This window comes from Gigantopelta aegis, unplaced genomic scaffold, assembly GCF_016097555.1.
Source record: "Gigantopelta aegis isolate Gae_Host unplaced genomic scaffold, Gae_host_genome ctg3599_pilon_pilon, whole genome shotgun sequence".
In the NCBI taxonomy this organism is placed as follows: Eukaryota; Metazoa; Mollusca; class Gastropoda; order Neomphalida; family Peltospiridae; genus Gigantopelta; species Gigantopelta aegis.
The window spans coordinates 20123-42544 of record NW_024533418.1 but is presented as its reverse complement, the minus strand read 5'-3'; the positions used below and the strand labels follow the sequence as shown (position 1 = coordinate 42544).

Genomic DNA, 22422 nt, shown 5'->3' with positions numbered 1-22422 from the left:
AACATTGCCCTGATAGAATTAAGGTAAATAACTGCACTCAATGAATTTATAACGATAATGTTTGGACTCAAGAAAAAAAACATTGTCACCATAATCTGGTCATAACATAACAGTGTCATTGTAGTTAATTCTTAATTTCAGCTTCTTTTGATGCTTTAATTTTATATAGATCAGTATTTTAGTACATGTACATGTATAGTTATTTTGACTGGACTTTAAAACACAAGGTCAAAAAAAAAGCAATTGTCCAGTTTTTATTGAACTTATATGGAACATGTAGAATAAAACTCATAACCAAAAAACATTTTAAAGCTTTTACATGTACCTGGTATGTCTTATGACATAGTATATGTTGTCGTGTTATATTATTGTATTAATATACTTTATGTAGTAAGAAAAGAGAAGTGTTACCTGATTTAGCTCCAATGTTATGGCATTCATTTGGTAAGAGTGACTTCACATGCTATACAACCACTAATAAAATGATGTTATTGCCACAAACAGGGGGGGGACAAGGCCTGCTCTATTACAAGAGATAGTTGCCATATATCTGCTATCAACCACCAACCCTCACAGTAAGTAACCAATACACATGTATTTGTTAAATAAGTAGTATGTTATTTAGTCATTGTTATATACGATATTAGGCTCAGCTCCGCGTCAATAGAGTATGTAATGCTCGTAGCTTATGCAATGTGTTGTCTCACATCTGAGACTAGATCACAATTTTTAGCAGGTACACTTGCTTTCTACTGCAAATACAATGTACAGCACTCACTATTATACACCATCAATATTATATTGTTGTATAATTCCGATATACAGTTAGTTAGGGATGAAAATGAAAATATTATAGTTAGACTAGCTCTAAACAACATGAAGAGTTCTTGCTTCAAGACACCTTAGCTGGTGGACATAGTGATTAGAGTAGTTGTGTTACTCTCTTGTGTCACAGCCGATGAGTTATAAAGACTCACAGCCGCTCGTAGCGCCGAAGTGCAACAAGAAAGCCTGCGATAAATGGGGGTTCATTTTTCCTTTTGGCTTGTAGATAAACAAAACATGTACCACTTTGTGGACCCTTTTTATTGTCCATATTTGAAGTAAAGTTAGCTCTTTAACTGTCTATGTGTTAAGTATCAATTTTTTCCTCTTTATTTTTAAACCGTCATATTCCTTTATTTCTCTGTCACAGATCCATTCTTGGACATACTGTAAGTGGGCAGATAAAAATAGACCATTTGAATACCTCAGACTGACTAGTCTAGGGAGTGTAGGGGCTCTAGTTATAAAGTACCCTTCGTATATATACATCATATTAACTACTTTTATTATAAATAGTTACATGTACAAACTGTATAATGCTACATCAATACCTCTTGATGTGATCCCATACTATATTATATTGGTTTGACTAGAAGATTGAGATTTTTTACCTTAACTTTGTACATCTACTTACTAGTTATTATAATAGAGTTTACTTTGCTAACATTTATGACATGAGAAGGGGTATTGATACATGACTATATTCTATTGGGTTGGCTTCCTGATTGCTTTTTAACCTAAATTGACTACTTGACTAAGAGTTACTTATTGGACACAACTACGGTTATTTCGTCTGAACATTTTGACCAGTTACTATCAGTTTTAATAAAACACCATGATCTCATTTTGATATCCATACTTTGGTCTCTACACATATATCATACATTACATTATGTTAATGACTTATATACATACATCCATATAGTATATAGAATTATACTTCCTTCACAGCTTGAATTAAAAGGGAGTAGGAGGTATACACTATATACAAGTGTATGTACATCAATTAGTTCATCAATATTGTCTTTCCTATATACCTTGCAGGACTGATGATCAAGAAGTGATTCATTTCTACTGACCACTGAAATAATTCTCTCTGTCTTCTATCATGGAATCTGGTAGTGAACTCTCTAAAACTGTGTGGCCACTTTCATATTACAGAAAATACTCTTAGATGAGACAGGACTAGCTTATATTTGTCAGACATATGAAAGATTCACACATGTGGCTATGATTCTACTAGTAAGTGAAATATCACAATATCAATCTGTGCTAAGCCAGTAAAAAACTAAGTTATTAAAATGTAACATAATCTCTTAGACTAACCACTTCAATTAGATTTATTGTCACTAGTCCATAGAGTGAAATAGCTAATAGCAAACTATAGTCAAGGAACCAGTAAGAACTATATTGAAATGTTAGTTCATTGAGCAGCAGGTCATTTTGAATTTATATGGTATTCTTTATTTTAGTTAAATTTTATGTCTTCCTAAATAAATGATTATAATAATAAATTATCATAAGATGGTACAGTAATTTATTCCCGAAGTAAGGTTATGTTCAATTAGTGAGTAAATAATCACCTTACTGCTTTACATGGAAATGTCTCCTCTTATGAGTAGAGTAGTGCTATCGAGTTTCTTTTCTTGTAGTTATGACATCAAATAACTCTGCACAATGAATATACTCAAGTTACTATATCCCCTAAGTGCTTTGATTACTCATATTGTATAAATTGTGAGCCAGTTCAATACTATACCTAAAGACAGTCCATCCCAAGTAGGATCAAACTCCTATTTAATTGAGTAGAAATTTTTGCAAGGACTGAAAGGTCCTTTACTGAAAGTCAATGTAGCTAAGGACAAAACTATGTACTACACAGATAGTCAATGGTTAATATATTTTTTGTACAACATTAAGGCTTTGTTATTAACAATGTAATGAGAAGGTTGATTAGAATGTTTTTCTTGAATGATATGGAAACGTTTTTGTCTTCTGACTCTAGTACTTATTATGTAGCCTATTTGTCACATTGAGAAGCTATTGCTATTACACTCTGATAACTAAAGCAATAGTTAATAACAGCAAACTGTCAAATCTTTTTTTTTATTAATATAATATTTGGACAAATTTTGCCCCACTTCTATACAGACCATGTTATGTTTTCATTAGTAAATCATGTTGATATCTCTTATAAGAACAAAATGGGTGGATCACTAGCAAAAGAACCATCAGCTCGATTACTAAAAACATGTTGTACGATGTATCTTAGATTAACTGATCATCATAGGTACAAACTAAGACACTAAAGCTAACCATAATTGTTATTTTTTGAAGAATATAATTCTAGCAAGGATGCATGATAAGGAATTTACTTAATAGAAGTACACTCACCTTTCATCATGTTTGTTGGCAATTGGAATGATAGTAAAATTTGAATGAAATGTGGACAGCTATAATATAACTGTTACTGATGATCTTTCAAAGGACAATCTAGCATTTTTAAACAGACTCTTTGGCCTTCAGCATGATATATATCAAATATTTGTTATTTCAGAAATACAACATCTCTATTAACAAAACTCTCTCTTTCTCAGAGCTCGTGAAGCACTAAGTCGAATCATTCCAGAACAGCTCAAAGACACAACATTTGTTCTTGTTTAAAAGAAGATTCAGCACAAAGAAATGGTTAATTCAACTGTTACAAAACATAGGAGTAGAGAGTCCATTTAATGACAGTATCCACTGACTAGCTCTATTTGAAGTAATTGTTCAATAATGAGTTGTTACAATGTTAATTTGTTTGATTCAAAATAATACATGAGGGTGTTACCATGAACAAGGGATGATTGGGATAGAGGCTACCAGTCTCCTCTCTTAATAAATATAGCATGCAATTTCTGGTGGGAAGTACATGTACAGTGTGTATTCATGGGTTGTGTCTATGTACTGTCTCTCATGCAGTAAAGACGATCATCTTTAGGGAATAGTGGACAAGTGCCTCCCCTTCCAAGAATTGTTAATGAGGGACATGTGCTCTCAGGTTTGAGTATACTACAATAAATGGTTTGTCATACCACCATATCCCCCTGTTGTTAATCATATCCTATTATTCCACTTCTCTCCAAATTTCTTGATTAGCTCCTGATAATGAGCAATACTATCAATCAAAATAAACCACAAGGTAAATACCTTGAGAGACATTATATATGATAAGCTGACAGTGCTGTGTGTCATCGCGTAGTACAACATCCATACATAATTGCCATAATGAATCCTATTAAATGACATATTTAGCCTTGGCAAGTCCTTATGTAGGAACTAGCAAAGTTGTAATCAGGACCACATGCAGTATTTTTAGATACAACAGTCAACAGATACCCTTAAGTGTTAGCAGACCAGTAGTGATGTTATTATTAGTAACATAGTTTCTATATTAGCTATTCCTAATATAGCTAAGTGTTATTTTAAAGTGAAGCCCTTAAAACCACAGTGATATTTCCTGTAAGAATGTGTGAAGTTTGATTCAGAGCTACTGATATTACAATTTGTACTTCATCAATATGACCCATAGTGGTGTTTGACTATAACAAAATTAGAGAAAACTGGCATAACTGCAGGTCCAAGTTACTGGAACTAGATCGTCTACGTGGTGATGCTCCTACGAAAGGTTTCGTTGGATAGATCGTTTTGATGAACAACACACTGTTAAAGTGTCCTCAAGTAATCCACAGATCACAGTGATATTTCCTGTTAGCAATTGTGAAGTTCGATTCAGAGCTACTGGTATTTGACAACCCTGGAAACACTCTTAGCACAACTTGTTCTCCTGAACACAAGTGGTGTGAGGCACCATTTCAATATGAGCCTTATGGACCTTTGTTTTGGCAAGGAGAACATGTTTGGGCACAATGTACTTTCTATGAAGACAATGCTACATCTGCCAAAATTACAGATATTGCTACATGGAAGCGTGTGTCTTCAAGTAGTGCCAAAATTGAATCTACTCTGACAGGTTTGCGAAATAAAGATTAGTAGAATAAGATTAATAGACAGATGGATCCTTGAATGGATAGGTGCCTTCATTTGACAACTAATGTGTGTGTGCATTAGGAAAAGATTTCATATTTATAAACTATAGAAGCATTATAAATGAATTTAGCTGTTTACAAAATGATAACATTTATATTTTTTTAAAATCATTGTTAGTAACAGACTCAGACTGCTCTAACATTGAAAACATTATAACCACCATATATTGGTTACATTAACCAATCAGTTTTTACATTGAAGGGTACTCTTTCGATTAAATAAAACGAGTAGTCATATACATTCAAGCAAGTTCTAGTACAGTATCACATAGTTGAATATATTGACATACTGTCTGCTATCTAGTCATGAAATCAACTTAACTAAATACATTTCTATTAATAATATTTCAGCTTTCCCCCCCCCCCCCCCCCCCCCCCCCCCCCCCCCCCCCCCCCCCCCCCCCCCCCCCCCCCCCCCCCTTGTATCTGTAGATAACAAATTATTTCATGCTTTTGTATTGAACTTTAGAATTATAGTCAATAGAGATATAAGTTAAAAAGGATTAATGTCCGTTCTTAGATATTCTTATGTTTCTTTTTTTCAGATGCTAACACTGCTGGTATCCTTAAGAAAGTTCCTGACAGATTTGATGTATTAAATTTATTGGCTGATCTTAGTGCTAGATGGAATACAATTGGTTTAGCTCTCAGAGTTGATTCCAATACTTTGCAGGGCTTAAGTGAAAGTCCTGTAGGAATGATGTTAAACTTGATAATGTAATTCGAACCTGGATAGGGGGGGGGGGGGGGCAAGACCCACCATCTCCAGTTACATGGGAGACATGATCTTCGCTATTGGGGGACCTCTTCTTCAACACAAAGAAAAAACAGGGCAAATAAGATACGTGACCATCTGGGCCTTCCTCATTAAACATCATCTGTACATGCAAGACTATAGTAACTTCAAAACTTTTTGATAAACTTTGGCTTTACTTTTCTAGCTTGGTGATTTATATTTTAACTTACACTAACAATTTTACTTGTTAAATTTGATTTGCAAAGGAAAGCAACAATAATTGAATGCATTAACCATGTGTGATTAACCATGTGGCATTAACCATGTGTGCATAGGAGTCCCATGGTGATGATGATTTCTGCAATGGGTGCAACATCATCCATTTTACATTGAGATATGGCTAGTTTAAAGACCATGTTCTTGGGGGGCATTGTATGTTTTGTGTTACCTGTAAACACATGTATACATGTTGCATGTGTATATACAATAAAGTGACCATCACACCATTGCCATTATTAACAATAGATATACTGGTAATGGTGTGACTATTGAGAGTTTACAATACTACATCTTCATACAGCGATTACAATACTTGCAAGGACTACTGACTGATATTTCTGTGTGAGTTTACTGTTGTATGAATCAATGTCACTTTTTTAAGGCAAAATGACCCAGGAGAAATTAAAACTTTATATAGTGACCCAGGTTCATCTACACAATACGACCCTGACAAACATTGACATTTTTTGCATATGAAACTCTCCAGCTTGTTTAGTGAAGGGAAAGAGACATTTCAGTGAATTTTAAATAATTCATTCAAGAGACGATTGAGTGCAACATTTTGCCCTGCCCAGGGTCCCCACCTCTAGTAATCAAGTTGGCACCTCCCCGTTCCGACATAGAAATGTCATTAATAGTTCTCAAACGTGTTCTCTCGTGGCTTTGTTAGGTATAACAATTGCAACAGTCCTATTGATAGCATGCCTAGCTTATAGTTGGCAATTTAAGGACATCAACAATACTCCGTGACCAAATGATACAGCAAGATCATGAAGTAAGCTGGCCAGTATGCACTCACACAAACACATTGTATTCAAGGTCAGTGAGTCTTGTGTAGGTATGGAGCCGAGAGCATACTCTCTATCAGCTATTGTCTGATTTTCTGAAAGTCTCCAAAACATATAGGCACTAGGGTGGGTCTCAGAATATCAACTCTCATAATCAAAATATCTACTCCCACTATGTCGACTACTATGCTATAAAAGACATAGTTTGTTACATTACTTCAGATCCAAGCTTTCTTCTTCATCCTAGCTACTGTCTTTTCTGTTTTGTTTTTAGCAGAGTTTGGGACATGATTGTGATTTATTCTGATGTCTTTGACAACGTCAGCCTCCTCTGTGGGTCTTAGTCGGGCATAATCAATCAGAACATGTCCCAAATTCTTTACCCTTTCTGATAGTCAAAATACCTATATCCTCCAGTAAGAAATGCTCTTCCACATTTTTATGTGGTAAAAAAAAGCTGCATTCCGTCATGAACAGAGTAAACATTGCTAAACTACTCCTTTTATATACTGAATTATCTGACTTGATGAACTTAGTTTGTGCAATTGCTTCTTGTATTACAAAAAACATCAAAGACCATAAGGCTATAATACTAAAATAAAATTTGTAAGGCCTACTGTTTGGTAAATTATTAGATTTACCAAGTTATTATCTATAAGCTAATTCTAATACTGTAATGTAAGTTGGCATTTTAGGAGGTGACATTTTTTAGAAGTTGACGACATTTTGGGATATGATATTTTGAGAGGTGACATTTTGGGAGTTGATATTCTAGGAAGTAACTGGTACTAATATAGAAAGTCATTTATTGTATGTGTAAAATATTATTTTCTTCAACAATTTCATTGTATCCATAATTTGCCATACCATGTAGGATTGGTTTATTAAAGTTTGAGTGATATGCATGTTTTCTAGAAGTAAAAAAATGTTTACTCCTAGTGTATATATGTATATTAGTTATGTAGGTCTATATAGATGATGCATGACAAAGGATAAATACAAAAGGTTTAGAGACTTTATTTTTACAATCTTGATGTCATTATTAGCTGCATAGCTCTGTAATCTGACATTTTATTTTAGAGGTCAGATTGAAATTGAGTCTCTATTTTATCATCCAGCTCCACTTGGCGAGTTATGGGTTCGCATTAACCAGTATTTTGTGGTAAGTGATAATAACATAACATATATAGTAATAGATTTTGTTGAGTCTAGTTGTAAGTAATACTAGTAGGGGGTGTATATCTAAATCAAAGGAATATATAAACCTGGAGTGTGCTATATCACATGACGCACATGATGACATGTGTTATTAGCATTGTTGATGACTTGGAAGTATGGCTTCAAACTAATTATTAATAGTTGATTATTCTTAATAATACACCTTAAACTTTGTAGTGGCTAACAGGTTTTTAGTACAGTTATTATATTGACAGGTTTTTAGTACAGTTTTATATTGAATCTCTAAAAGTAACATATAGATTGAGTTTCTGATGGTTTTAAAGTTTGAACTGAAGTAAATGTCATAGCCATGACTTAACTTTCTGATATATATTAAGTCAATCTTTTTTTTAAGGACAACAACATTTTACACGTTTTAGTAGATAATGCAGGATGTCTCCTTACTTTATGATAACTGAACCACGCTCAAAACTCTTTATAATGTATGGCTTAATAGGAAATGCATTCCTTATAAGATGCAACAGATCCCACTCATTGATATTCTATCTCATTAATGACTCATTCTTTTCTGTACAAATTCAATACACTATTTATCCACATTGTGATATGACATATAGCTGTTATTTAACACTTTGCATATAGAACATTACAATTTACATTTTGCTATTACATAATAAGAACATTATCATGTAGACGGATTAAAACACATGTAGAAACAAATCAAACTAACAAGTAGAAAAACTTAGAAAAGCATTTTTAACAAAGTGTCAAAATTCTAGAGTTAGTTCGTGTCCCTTTTACTATGGCATTTAGTCGTAACTATGGCAATGAAAAGTCTCAGTAATATTCTAAAGCAACTGAGTAGTGTTGTTAGTTGTTGTGATGAATGTCTTAACTAACAAAATTTGCATGTAACAACAAACTTTCCTTAGATAAGTTGTACATTTAGCTTACCATGTAGCTTATTAAGTTATAACAAAGGCTCTCAAATTCATACAAACATTTTTTTTCTTGTCAAAGACTATTTAACAAAACACTGAGGGATGTGGTAGCAGTGCCTATGTAGGGATTGCCCAGATTGTCTATTGAAATGTATTGGCAGAAAAACAATGAATATATAATTAGTTAACAGTTTCATAATTATAACCATATGATATTTTTATTTTATGTCTGATTTTCACTTCAGATTAGACGTCTGGCTTATTATGATGAAAGAAACAAGAGTGATGTAACTATTTTATTTATTAGTATGCATGACTTAAAGAAGTTTAACAAGAAACCTGATTTATATGCTCTATTAGACTATGATGATAAGAGATCATCAATTTGTGTAAAGTTAGTAGTATGGACACAGGTTGGTCCAGTTGTACCAAAATGGGGTCAATATTGGGTCTCTTATTTGCTAAAAACCAGCTCTAAAATTCCAACTGAAATTCCATTAGAAATTAATCTCGCCACTAATGTACAATGTGAAAATTTATCAGTCTCATTTCAAGTACAATCAAATGTAAGCAAAAAACTACACTTTTGGCATTTGTCTTCACCACCTCTTTATAATTTGAATGACCCTCAGTTGTTAATAGATTGGATAGAATTAAACTTAGCACTAGGTGCAGAAATTATTACTGTTTATTTCCAGAGTGTTCCAGAGTCATTTTATGACATTTTATTACCTATATCAATGCTAGCATTGTGGAGGTACTTGACTGGAACATAAATGCTGTACTGTCTGGATTTACTGTAGCTGGGGACAAACTGGTCTTATCAATGAATGTATCTATCGTAATCTATATCGTGTCAAGTACCTTGCTTTAATCGATATTGATGAATTTATTATACCTCAAGAGAAAAAATATGTAAAAATAACTGACTTACTTCTTCTGTGTTAGAAAGATCAAGCCAAAAGCAGCATCATATGTCTTCTTTCATACAGTATTTTGGAGTGATGGAGTTAGTCTTCCAGATGTAAAATTTTCAGAGAAATGTGACAAAATGAAGTGGCCACGTTATGTTACTTACACTTTACGAAGTGGTGATCCAATAACTGATGCCAAGTCACATCCCAATCATAAAGTAATAGTGAAACCTCAGCATGATATCAGGTGATGTTCATGGTGGCGCTACTTGTAAAAAATGGCTACACGAGTCACTATGATGTACCACTAAATGTTGGACTACTGTTTCATTATCGTTCTAGACTGAGATATAAAGTCCAGAGAAGAAGGAACGATCATTTCTTATGAGCAGATATTTCAATCAAACTTTAGAGGGTATTCAAAGTCCACATTTGTTAGATTTTATTATTATTTTTGTTACTTATTGTTACTATGTCTTTTTATATCAAGATATTAATAACACAAGATCAGATAATGTACTGTTATTAATAATCAATCAAGTAACTTCTTATTATATCAATAACTGTTATGACATAGGTGTGGCTGATTATCTAGTTGCTCATCTTATCCTCAATTATAGCAAATACCATGAGACACACAGACGTTATACTAGAAACTATTCTATCCTTTCTATTATAGGTAGTCCACCTTCTAGCTGAGCATGATTAAAAATGAATATGGCTTTTACTCTATTTTTAATGTATCTAGTTTTATTGAACATAGTTCTTAAAGAAGTGCAGTGATAGCAGTCACACTGTCTCTTGATTCATATCTAAGAAGAGGTAATCTATCTACAGGAAGAAACAAAAATATAAATATAAATGATTGTATATAAATATAATCAGATAAAAGTTACTATAGACAACATAACTGAACAAACAATATTTGTACCAAACTAAAACAGGAGGTTTATAGTATGGTATAGTTATATAAATTCAAGGTAGGGAAAAAAGGAAAAGTAAATGCAGTGAATAAGTAAGGAAGCCGCAGACGGGACATTCCAATTCCTTTTTCTTATTTCTTCGCGAACCTTGGCGTATTTAAAAATTCCCAATTAACGATCCAGTTTGATGAGTCCAATTTCTCATTCCTAATTCCATTTTTGGCATGTGCGCCACTTCTAGGCTTTTTCTTGTTACTTAATAAACGCGAGCGCGAGTACCACGAGCCGTCTCTTAGATTGAGCGTCAGGGAGATGTTTCCAGTTAGGTTGGGTCCCTGATTTTGGTTGTATCTTGTAGTTCGATTATTTAGAGAAGCCGAGAACGACATTAAAACTCCGTATAACCCCGCTATATTGAAATTAGAAATAGGAATTGGAATGTCTGTCTGAGGAAATAAGTCTGTCGTTCAATCATAGGGGCTGGGTCTGACCCACGACTTACATACGTTTTGTGACTGATTGAAATACAAAGGAATGGTCGTTAATACTTCTTAAACGTGTGCTTGTGGCTGGATTAGTCATTGCAGTTGCTTTAGTCCTATTGATAACTTGTCTAGCTTATAGTTGGCAATCTATAGACTTCACAATACTCAAAATGAAGCCACAAGATCGCGAAGTAAGCTGGCAGTTTGGGCACTTCACAAATTAAACTCAGGACTGTGAGTGTTGTGTAGGTCTAGGGCTGAGAGTATAAGCTCTTATCAGCTATTTACTGATTTTCTGAGAGTACATAAAGACACTAGTGTAGAATACATGCAGATGTCTCTCACTTTTAACAATAAAAGTCATATATTTATTACATGTGTAAATATTATTGTCTTCAACAAATCAATTGTACCCATAATTTGCCAACAAAGTGGTTAGTGGAGATTGGTTCATTAAGGTCTGAGTGGTATGCCTGCTTTCCATAGTTAAAAGTGTTATACTGCTCCATTATCCAGTGTATATATGTACATTAGTTATGTAGGTCTATAGATAACAAAGGATGAATACAAAGAAGTTTATAGACTCTATTAATTTACGTACAGTCTTGATGTCATTATTAGTTGTATAGTTCTGTAATCTGACATTTTTATTTTAGATGCCAAGTGAAATTGAGTCTCTATTTTATCATCCAGCTCCACTTAACAAGTTATGGGTTCACATTAACCAGTATTTTGTGGTAAGTGATACTTACATTAATGCATATAGTAAATACATTTTGTTGAGTCTGTAATACTAGTAATACATGTATCAAAATCAAAGGAACATTTAAACCTTGAGCATGCTATGACTCACATGGCACATGTGTTATTAGCATTGTTGATGACTTGGAAGTTTGGCTTCAAACTAATTATATTAGTAGATTATTATCAATAATACACCTTAAACTTTGTAGTAAGTGGTTGGAGTAGTTATTATATTGAATCTCTAAAGGTAACATACATAGATTGAGTTTCTGATGGTTGTGAAGTTGAGCTGAAGTAAAAGCCATTCCTAACTATAGCTTCTGATGTAGAAATAACCAAATGCTTGTTCTGTCTTGCATGTGCTTTTTTGAAGAGTCTGACTTTTTCAAGGTGTGTTTTCCTTTGAAAGATTTTTTTTGATCTAAAACAACAAATAGTTTTGGCTTTTTCTGTGAAGCTGTACACACTGATGTTAACAAGTTAGAACAATTTGAAATGCATTGCCAGCCAATATCCATACACAAAGCAAATACTGTAACTGAATGAACAGTGAGTATTAAATATTCATTAATAGATGTGAAGACCTTAGCAGATCAAGGTAAGCAATTACCATAATTTGAGAGGGAAGCTTTTTACAAGTTTTTAATATGTAGAAAATTACATAATGCATACAAAGTAAATGCTTTTTGGAACAGACAGATAAACAGACTGACAATAGTACTCTAATTCTCAACCAGTAAGTAGTGAGGGTTAATACATGTGGATTTGTCAGTAAAAATTGAACATTCAAACAACTTTACATTGACCTATTGCAAACATTTTTATATTGTAAAAAGATATTTAAAAATGAGCTTCGTGCTTTTAATATGATAATTAGTTAACAGTTCATATAACCATAAAGATATTTTTATTTTATGTCTGATTTTCACTTCAGATTAACCGTCTGGCTTATTATGATGAAAGAAACAAGAGTGATGTAACTATATTATTTATTAGTATGCATGACTTAAAGAAGTTTAACAAAAACCTGATTTATATGCTCTATTAGACTATGATAACAGATCATCAATTTGTGTAAAGTTAGTAGTATGGACACATGTAGGTCAATTTGTACCAAATGGAATCAATTTTTGATCTCTTATTTACTAAAAACCAGCTCTAAAATTCCAACTGAAATTCCATTAGAAATTAAACTCTCCACTAATGAACAATGTGTCAATTTATCAGTCTCATTTCCAGTACAATCAAATGTAAGCAAAAACTATACTTTGGCATTTGTCTTCACCAACCTCTTTATAATTTGAATGACCCTCAGTTGTTATAGATTGGATAGAATTAAACTTAGCACTAGGTGCAGAAATTATTACTGTTTATTTTCCAGAGTGTTCCAGAGTCATTTTATGACATTTTATTACCTTTATATCAATGCTACACTGTGGAGGTACTTGACTGGAACATAAATGCTGTACTGTCTTGGACTTACTGTAGCTTGGGGGACAAACTGGTCTTATCAATGAATGTATCTATCGTAATTTATATCGTGTCAAGTACCTTGCTTTAATCGATATTGATGATTTATTATACCTCAAGAGAAAAAATATGTAAAAATAACTGACTTACTTCCTGTGTTAGAAAGATCAAGCCCAAAAGCAGCATCATATGTCTTCTTTCATACAGTATTTGGAGTGATGGAATTAGTCTTCCAGATGTAAAATTTTCAGAGAAATGTGACAAAATGAAGTGGCCACTTATGTTACTTACACTTTACGAAGTGGTGAATCCAATAACTGATGCCAAGTCACATCCCAATCATAAAGTAATAGTGAAACCTCAAGCAATGATATCAGGTGATGTTTCATGGTGCACTACTTGTAAAAAATGGCTTCAAGAGACAGTATGATGTTCCACTAAATGTTGGACTACTGTTTCATTATCGTTCTAGACTGAGATATGAAGTCTCAAAGAAGAAGAACGATCATTTCTTATGAGCAGATATTTCAATCAAACTTTAGAGGGGTATTCAAAGTCACATTTGTTAGAATATTGTATTATTATTTTAGTTACTTTATTGTTATTATGTCTTTTTATATCAAGACATTAATAACACAAGATCAGAAAATGTACTGTTATTATAATCAATCAACTTATTATATCAATAACTGTTATGATATAGGTGTGGCTGATTATCTAGTTGCTCATCTTTATCCTTAACTATGGCAAATACCGTGAGACACCACAGACGTTATACTAGAAACTATTCTATCCTTTCTATTATAGGTAGTCCACCTTCTAGCTGAGCATGATTAAAAATTAATATGGCTTTTACTCTATTTTTAATGTATCTAGTTTATTGAACATAGTGCTTAAGAGAAGTGCAGTGATAGCAGTCACACTGTCTCTTGATTCATATCTAAGAAGAGGTAATCTATCTACAGGAAGAAACAAAATATAAATATAAATGATTGTATATAAAATATAATCAGATAAAAGTTACTATAGACAACATAACTGAACAAACAATATTTGTACCAAACTAAAAACAGGAGGTTTATAGTATGGTATAGTTATATAAATTCAAGGTAGGGAAAAAGGAAAAGTAAATGCAGTGAATAAGTCTGTCGTTCAATCATAGGGCTGGGTCTGACCATGACTTACATACATACGTTTTGTGACTGATTGAAATACAAAGGAATGTCGTTAATACTTCTTAAACGGTGCTTGTGGCTGGATTAGTCATTGCAGTTGCTTTAGTCCTATTGATAACTTGTCTAGTTATAGTTGGCAATCTATAGACTTCACAATACTCAAAATGAAGCCACAAGATCGCGAAGTAAGCTGGCAGTTTGGCACTTCACAAAATTAAAACTCAGGACTGTGTAGTGTTGTGTAGGTCTAGGGCTGAGAGTATAAGCTCTTATCAGCTATTTACTGACTTTCTGAGAGTACATAAAGACACTAGTGTAGAATACATGCAGATGTCTCTCACTTTTAACAATAGAAGTCATATATTTATTACATGTGTAAATATTATTGTCTTCAACAAATCAATTGTACCATAATTTGCCAACAAAGTGTTTAGTGGAGATTGGTTCATTAAGGTTTGAGTGGTATGCCTGCTTTCCATAGTTAAAAGTGTTATACTGCTCCATTATCCAGTGTATATATTGTACATTAGTTATGTAGGTCTATAGATAACAAAGGATGAATACAAAGAAGTTTATAGACTCTATTAATTTATGTACAGTCTTGATGTCGTTATTAGTTGTATAGTTCTGTAATCTGACATTTTATTTTAGATGTCAAGCGAATTGAGTCTCTATTTTATCATCCAGCTCCACTTAACAAGTTATGGGTTCACATTAACCAGTATTTTGTGGTAAGTGATACTTACATTAATGCATATAGTAAATACATTTTGGTTGAGTCTGTAATACTGTAATACATGTATCAAAAATCAAAGGAACATTTAAACCTTGAGCATGCTATGACTCACATGGCGACATGTGTTATTAGCATTGTTATGACTTGGGAAGTTTGGCTTCAAACTAATTATTATTAGTAGATTATTATCAATAATACACCTTAAACTTTGTAGTAAGCTGTTAGAGCAGTTTATTATATTGAATCTCTAAAGGTAACATAGATTGAGTTTCTGATGGTTGTGAAGTTTGAGCTGAAGTAAAACCCATTCCTAACTATACCTTCTGATGTAGAATAAACCAAATGCTTGTTCTGTCTTGCATGTGCTTTTTTGAAGAGTCTTTCTTACTTTTTCAAGGTTTGTTTTCCTTTGACAGATTTTTTTTGATCTACAACAACAAATAGTTTTGGCTTTTTCTGTGAAGCTGTACACACTGATGTTAACAAGTTAGAACAATTTGAAATGCATTGCCAGCCAATATTCATACACAAAGCAAATACTGTAACTGAATGACCAGTAAGGATTAAATATTCATTAATAGACGTGGAAGACCTAGCAGATCAATGTAAGCAAATTACCATAATTTGAGAGGGAAGCATTTGTACAAAGTTTTCAATAAATTATATAGAAAATTACATAATGCATACAAAGTAAATGGTTTTGGAACAGACAGATAGACAGACTGACAATAGTACTCTAACTCTCAACCAGTAAGTAGTGAGGGTTAATACATGTGATTTGTCAGTAAAAATGAACAGTTCAAACAACTTTACATTGACCTATTGCAAACATTTTTATATTGTAAAAAGATATTTAAAAATGAGCTTCGTGCTTTTTAATACGATATTAGTTAACAGTTCATATAACCATAATGATATTTTTATTTTTATCCCTGATTTTTCACTTCAGATTAGACGTCTGGCTTTTTATGATGAAAGAAACAAGAGTGATGTAACTATTTTATTTATTAGTATTGCATGACTTAAAGAAGTTTACAAGAAACCTATTTGTATGCTCTATTAGACTATGATATATGAGATCATCAATTTGTATAAAGTTAGTAGATGGACACAGTTGGTCAAGTTGTACCAAAATGGCGTCGATTTTGGGTCTCTATTTACTAAAAACCAGCTCTAAAATTCCATCTGAAATTCCATTGCAAATTAAACTCACCACTAATGCACAATGTGTCAATTTATCAGTCCCTCATTTCCAGTACAATCAGTTGTAAGCAAAAACTACACTTTTGGCATTTGTCTTCACCAACCTCTTTATAATTTGAATGACCCTCAGTTGTTAATAGATTGGATAGAATTAAACTTAGCACTAGGTGCAGAAATTATTACTGTTTATTTCCAGAGTGTTCCAGAGTCATTTAATGACATTTTATTACCTTATATCAATGCTGCACTGTGGAGGTACTTGACTGGACTAAATAAAAAAAGCTGTACTGTCTGGACTTACTGTAGCTTGGGGACAAACTGGTCTTATCAATGAATGTATCTATCGTAATCTATATCGTGTCAAGTACCTTGCTTTAACTGATATTGATGAATTTATTATACCTCAAGAGAAAAAATATGTAAAAATAACTGACTTACTTCCTGTGTTAGAAAGATCAAGCCCAAAAGCAGCATCATATGTCTTCTTTCATACAGTATTTTGGAGTGATGGAATTAGTCTTCCAGATGTAAAATTTTCAGAGAAATGTGACAAAATGAAGTGGCCACGTTATGTTACTTACACTTTACGAAGTGGTGATCCAATAACTGATGCCAAGTCACATCCCAATCATAAAGTAATAGTGAAACCTCAGCAATGATATCAGGTGATGTTCATGGTGTGCAACTTGTAAAAAATGGGTACATGAGTCATTATGATGTACCACTAAATGTTGGACTACTGTTTCAACTATCGTTTTAGACTGAGATATAAAGTCCCAAAGAAGAAGGAACGGTCATTTTTTATGAGCAGGATATTTCAATCAAACTTTAGAGGGTATTCAAAGTCACATTTGTTAGAAGATTTTATTATTATTATTTTAGTTACTTTATTGTCACTGTTTTTTATATCGAGACATTACTAACACAATACCAGATAATGTACTGTTATTAATAATCAATCAATTAACTTCTTATTATATTACTATTATCAATAACTGTTATGACGTAGGTGTGGCTGATTATCTAGTTGCCTTATCATCATCTTTATCCTCAACTATGGCAAAATACGGTGAGATAGGAAGTACACACAGGTGTTATACTAGAAATTATTCTATCCTTTCTATTATAGGTAGTCCTTAACAATGGTGTACGAATGCCCACACTGGCTAGGGTGAGTTATAATCTAAAAGTTCCTTGTTGCATACATTTATTGACTAATAGTTGATATTTGCTGGTGATTTTGCTAGTACCACCAGTATTGTTTTAGTATTTGTGTGATGACCATCCTAATGTCACACTTATTCACTGGGTACAACTGTACCCTGCATTATTTATGTATTGGTTATAAGGTGGAGGCATTTATGAACTGAGGGCTGAAGCATGAGGTTTGTATAGCAATTTATGTACACTTGTGACAACTTATATTATAAAAGTGCTTATTTGGGAGACATAATGGAGCAATGTAGTGAGACAACTCCTACAAATTAAGAATAAATTTAATTTTCTCAAAGCTTTAAAATTATGTGACCAGACCAATATAAAACCACTCCCCTATTAATCAAAAGCACTTAAAGACCTGTCACATTTTCACAAAGCACTTCATTAACATTTCAGAATCCTCTGATTGTATTAATATAATCAAATGATCTATTATAACAACAACTCATCACATTATTCACTATAATAGTATTATAAAACTATTTCCTCATTTACAGGTTTGTAAGTGGAATTTATAAACTTCTTAACAGGTTTTAAAGGGGATTATAAACTTTAATGAAGGAATTTGATTAGTTATTTATTATTATAGATTAATTGAAGTCAATTATATAATATGCAGACTGTTTTTTTTGTGTTTCTAAAATGTTTAGTTTGTAATTTAGTATTATAAATTATTATAGATTTTCCCAAGAGACACTTTGTATTACTACTAGTATATGATAGTCACTTAATATTAGGATAGTTAAAATAATACTATATTAACATGCTATGTAAACTTTGTGTCCTATTAGTTAACTATGTGGTATGTAATTACTGTAATTTCTAATTGATGCCTTCAATCGTTTTCTAGCTAGTGTAAATTTCAATGTGTGTGTGTGTGTGTTTCCTGATTATACTATTTTCTGATTAGTATCAAATAAATTGTTATAGTTTGAGAGTATTTCCAAAATAATGTGAATGTTAATATGTACTATTTGTGTTGCCTGATTGTTAAATTTTGTTATTTGGTGTTTTTTTTTTATGTAGTACTTGGCAAGAAGATCCAATACCAGGAATAGCTGCTCCAGCAGTGGAAGTAGCAGTAAAGATAGGTTATCGACACATTGATACAGCTTTTATTTATCAAATGAAGAAGAAATTGGAGAGGCTTTAGAGAAGTTGTTTAAAAGAAGGTGTGGTCAAAAGAGAAGACATGTTCATCACTACAAGTTATGGTAAGTACAGCAGTACTATCTGAACTATAGTTACCTTTATGGGTATAAGGACTTTCTCATACTGGAATGTAATATTTCAACTAGTTTTATCCAGGCCTAAAATTTATTAATATTTTGTTAAATTACACGTAAAGTTTCAAAGAGATGTCATGTAAATAAGTAAAGTTAATTGATTAAGTGATATCTATAACATTTCAAATATATCTTGAGCAACTTCTTAATGTACATGTACTTATGTCAGTTCATATATATTGTAAATCACATTGTCATTGATGATATTGTACATGTATCCTTACTATTTTGTTTATAATGATCATATCTGTAAAGCAAATTGTGTTGGTCATTATGATTTCATAATCATAGTTAAATCATTCAGACACATGTACTATGTTTTAACAGCTGTAGTTTTATAGAAAGATTGTCTTGAAGAGTGATTTCATGTCTGGCACAATCCAAATGTATTGTCATCTGTTTATAGAACTAACTAATTGGCTTCCCTGTAATGTCTGTCTCTTGAATGTGACTTTATCTGTTTGTGTCTTAAAAATTACCTCATTTATTAAATCATCTTCCTTTGTTTTCTATATAGAGTTGTTATCATAGTCCTAGTGATGTGGAGAGTGCTTGTAGAGATAGTCTACAGAGACTTAAACTAGACTATGTGGACTTGTCTTGGTACGTGATTTTAACTAGGACTTGTTTCTTACTACCCAGTACAACACACAAATAGTTTGTTCCTTTTTAGAATATGACATCAATTAGTGTGTGTACTTGTAGTAATTTGTGGTTATGAATATGTTATTTTACAGTGTTTGTACTCAATGGTATTGTTATAACATATGTGTGTATGTTAGTATAAGGTAGCTAGCCATCTGAGATAGACTGGCTGATGGTAAGAGATGAATTTCTTGCTTGATATTCTTATTCTTGACCTGCTGACCATAACCACATGACCCTGCAATAGACTTACAATACAAATTGTATTTGTTGAACGGTTATGTTGACAGCAAGTGGTGCCAAGCCTCACAAGTATCAATAGGGCAACACTGCCCTGGGTACATGTACATGCAGGCAAGGTAACCTACGTATCAACCCATACTAATAAGTAGCATGCCAGGCAAGGTAACCCTATCAACCCATACTAATAAGTAGCATCCAGGCAAGGAACCCCTATCAACCCATACTAATAAGTAGCATCCAGGCAAGGTAACCCTATCAACCCATACTAATAAGTAGACATCCAGGCAATGTAACCATATCAACCCATACTATAAATACACAAGTTAAGGACCTGAGTTAGGGTCTAAATGATTTATTGATTATGTTTGTATGAGTTGACTACATAGGATTACCAGTTTTGTTGTACAGGAAACTTCACCTTTTAATCTATATAAATTTGTAGTAATGAATATACTTAATGTTGTAATTATACTTAATATGGTTGGTTAGTATAAAGAGTATGTGTGTGTTGTGTGGTCACTTTAAACAATTCATTAATATACATGTATTGAAGTGTGTTATTGTGTAAAGGCAACCTACTAAACTACATAATATTAGATAAAGACAACACACTTGGCTGCCTACACATCATTAGCTAAGCACTCTAACGGTTAATTATAATCTATTTAAATAAACCATAACTTCCTGTTATAAGATAAAGTAAAATAAAACACCTATCTGACACATATACATGTTTAAATTAATTTAATATTGATCAATAGTGTTTTGTAAATAACATTAAATTTTAATCCCATGATTTTATATGTTTTAATTTCTGTACTTTCATTTCTATAGATTCATACTCCATTGGTGTTAAAAGAGGTGAAGTGGTTTCCCACACCTGACAGTGTACTTGGATATGATGAGGAAAATATAGCCAACACATGGAAGGTAAATCCTATCAGTTTACTTGTACGCACAATGATTATATAACAATTATTCATTTAGTTGATAAACCACACATAAAAGTTAAATTTTAAAAAGTTATTGGTTGAATTTAATTTTTTGACAGTCTTGGACAACAATATACTATCTTATTTTTCTCTGACAAAGAGGACACAAATGCTAAACTTTTCTTAATTAGAGATCGAATTTAAGCTTACAGTGGTAGTAAGTGGTAGCTTACAGACAGTTTATAATAAAATGTAGCTATTGTATATATTGACAGAAACATTTTGTTTTATCTGGAACAGAAGCATTCATGTTTGGTTTTCAAGTTATATTGGGTAAATGTCAGACTATTGAGGATATATGACAGTAACTTCTAGGGCTTTGGAGAAGTCTTCTTTCCCAAAATTTACAAAAAAATGGAACAGAAGCAAAAACAAAACCAATTACCTACTGTGTACCATAAAATTTATTAGATAAATTAAATCTATTTGTGTCAATTGAGCAACTAATGATTGTACATTAAATATGTAGGTAGGCAGTTGGATTCAAGTCAAAAAGCAAGGACTAATCATTCTGATTTGGTAAACAAAAAGAAATGTTAGTTGTTAAAGTAATTCTCAGTTACGTACACGATACTATGACCAAAATTAATTGTAATTTGATTAGTTTAAAAATAATTACATTCTATTATAATAGGCAATGGAGGATGTTCTTTCAAAGGACTGGTTAAAGCTATTGGAGTGTTAAAAAAAATTACTAAAAAGGAAACTTCTTCTGAAAATGCACAGATCACAGGGAATCTGCTGGTAAAACTAAAAATAAAGGGGGGGGGGGGGGGGGGGGGGGGGGGGGGGGGGGGGGGGGTGGGGGGGGGGGGGGGGGGGGGGGTGACATTTATATTGGTATGTTTGTTTTCATATTTATATTGTATATTGTGTTTTCATCATTTTATTATTTTGTTGTATACAACAGTAAAAAGTAAGGACTATCACTTCAGATTTTATAACTTAACTATTTTGATGTATATGGCAATTTATGAATTTTATTAACCTGAGTATAAACTATGGATCATCCATACTTCTAGGCTTAACTAGTAGTTTGTCTACAGAAGCTATTTTCTTTCCCAAAAATTCTAACATTATACTGTGAGATTGTTATCAAATATAGAGTGATTTTTACTTGTTTATTTATGGTCTTTGTTTTATTTTATTTTTAATTCTCCAAACCAATACCTACTGTGTACCATAAAATTTGAGATAATTATTTAATATATATGTTGTCAATGAGGCAAATACATGATTGTACATTTAATATGTAGTTAAGGTAAGTTGATCAAGTCAAAAGCAATGACTTATTTATCATTATGATTTGTTTACTTTAAAAACGACTTTTATCATGTTATTTTAAGTAATTTCCTCATTACTTACAATTATACTATGACCATATGTATGATTACTTGTAATTTTTTTTAGTTTTATAATAATTACATTATATTATTATAGGCAATGGAGATGTTCTTTTCAAAAGGACTGTTAAAGCTATTGAGTGTCTAACTTCCACAATTACTAAACTGGAAGCACTTCTGAAAACTGCACAGATAATACCTGCTGT

General features: G+C 32.4%; 1 pseudogene; it reads left to right on the top strand.

The window, feature by feature from the left end:
• Positions 1–1195: 1195 nt before the first annotated feature.
• On the top strand, positions 1196–20811 carry LOC121392330 (annotated as a pseudogene).
• The last annotated feature ends 1611 nt before the right edge of the window (positions 20812–22422 follow it).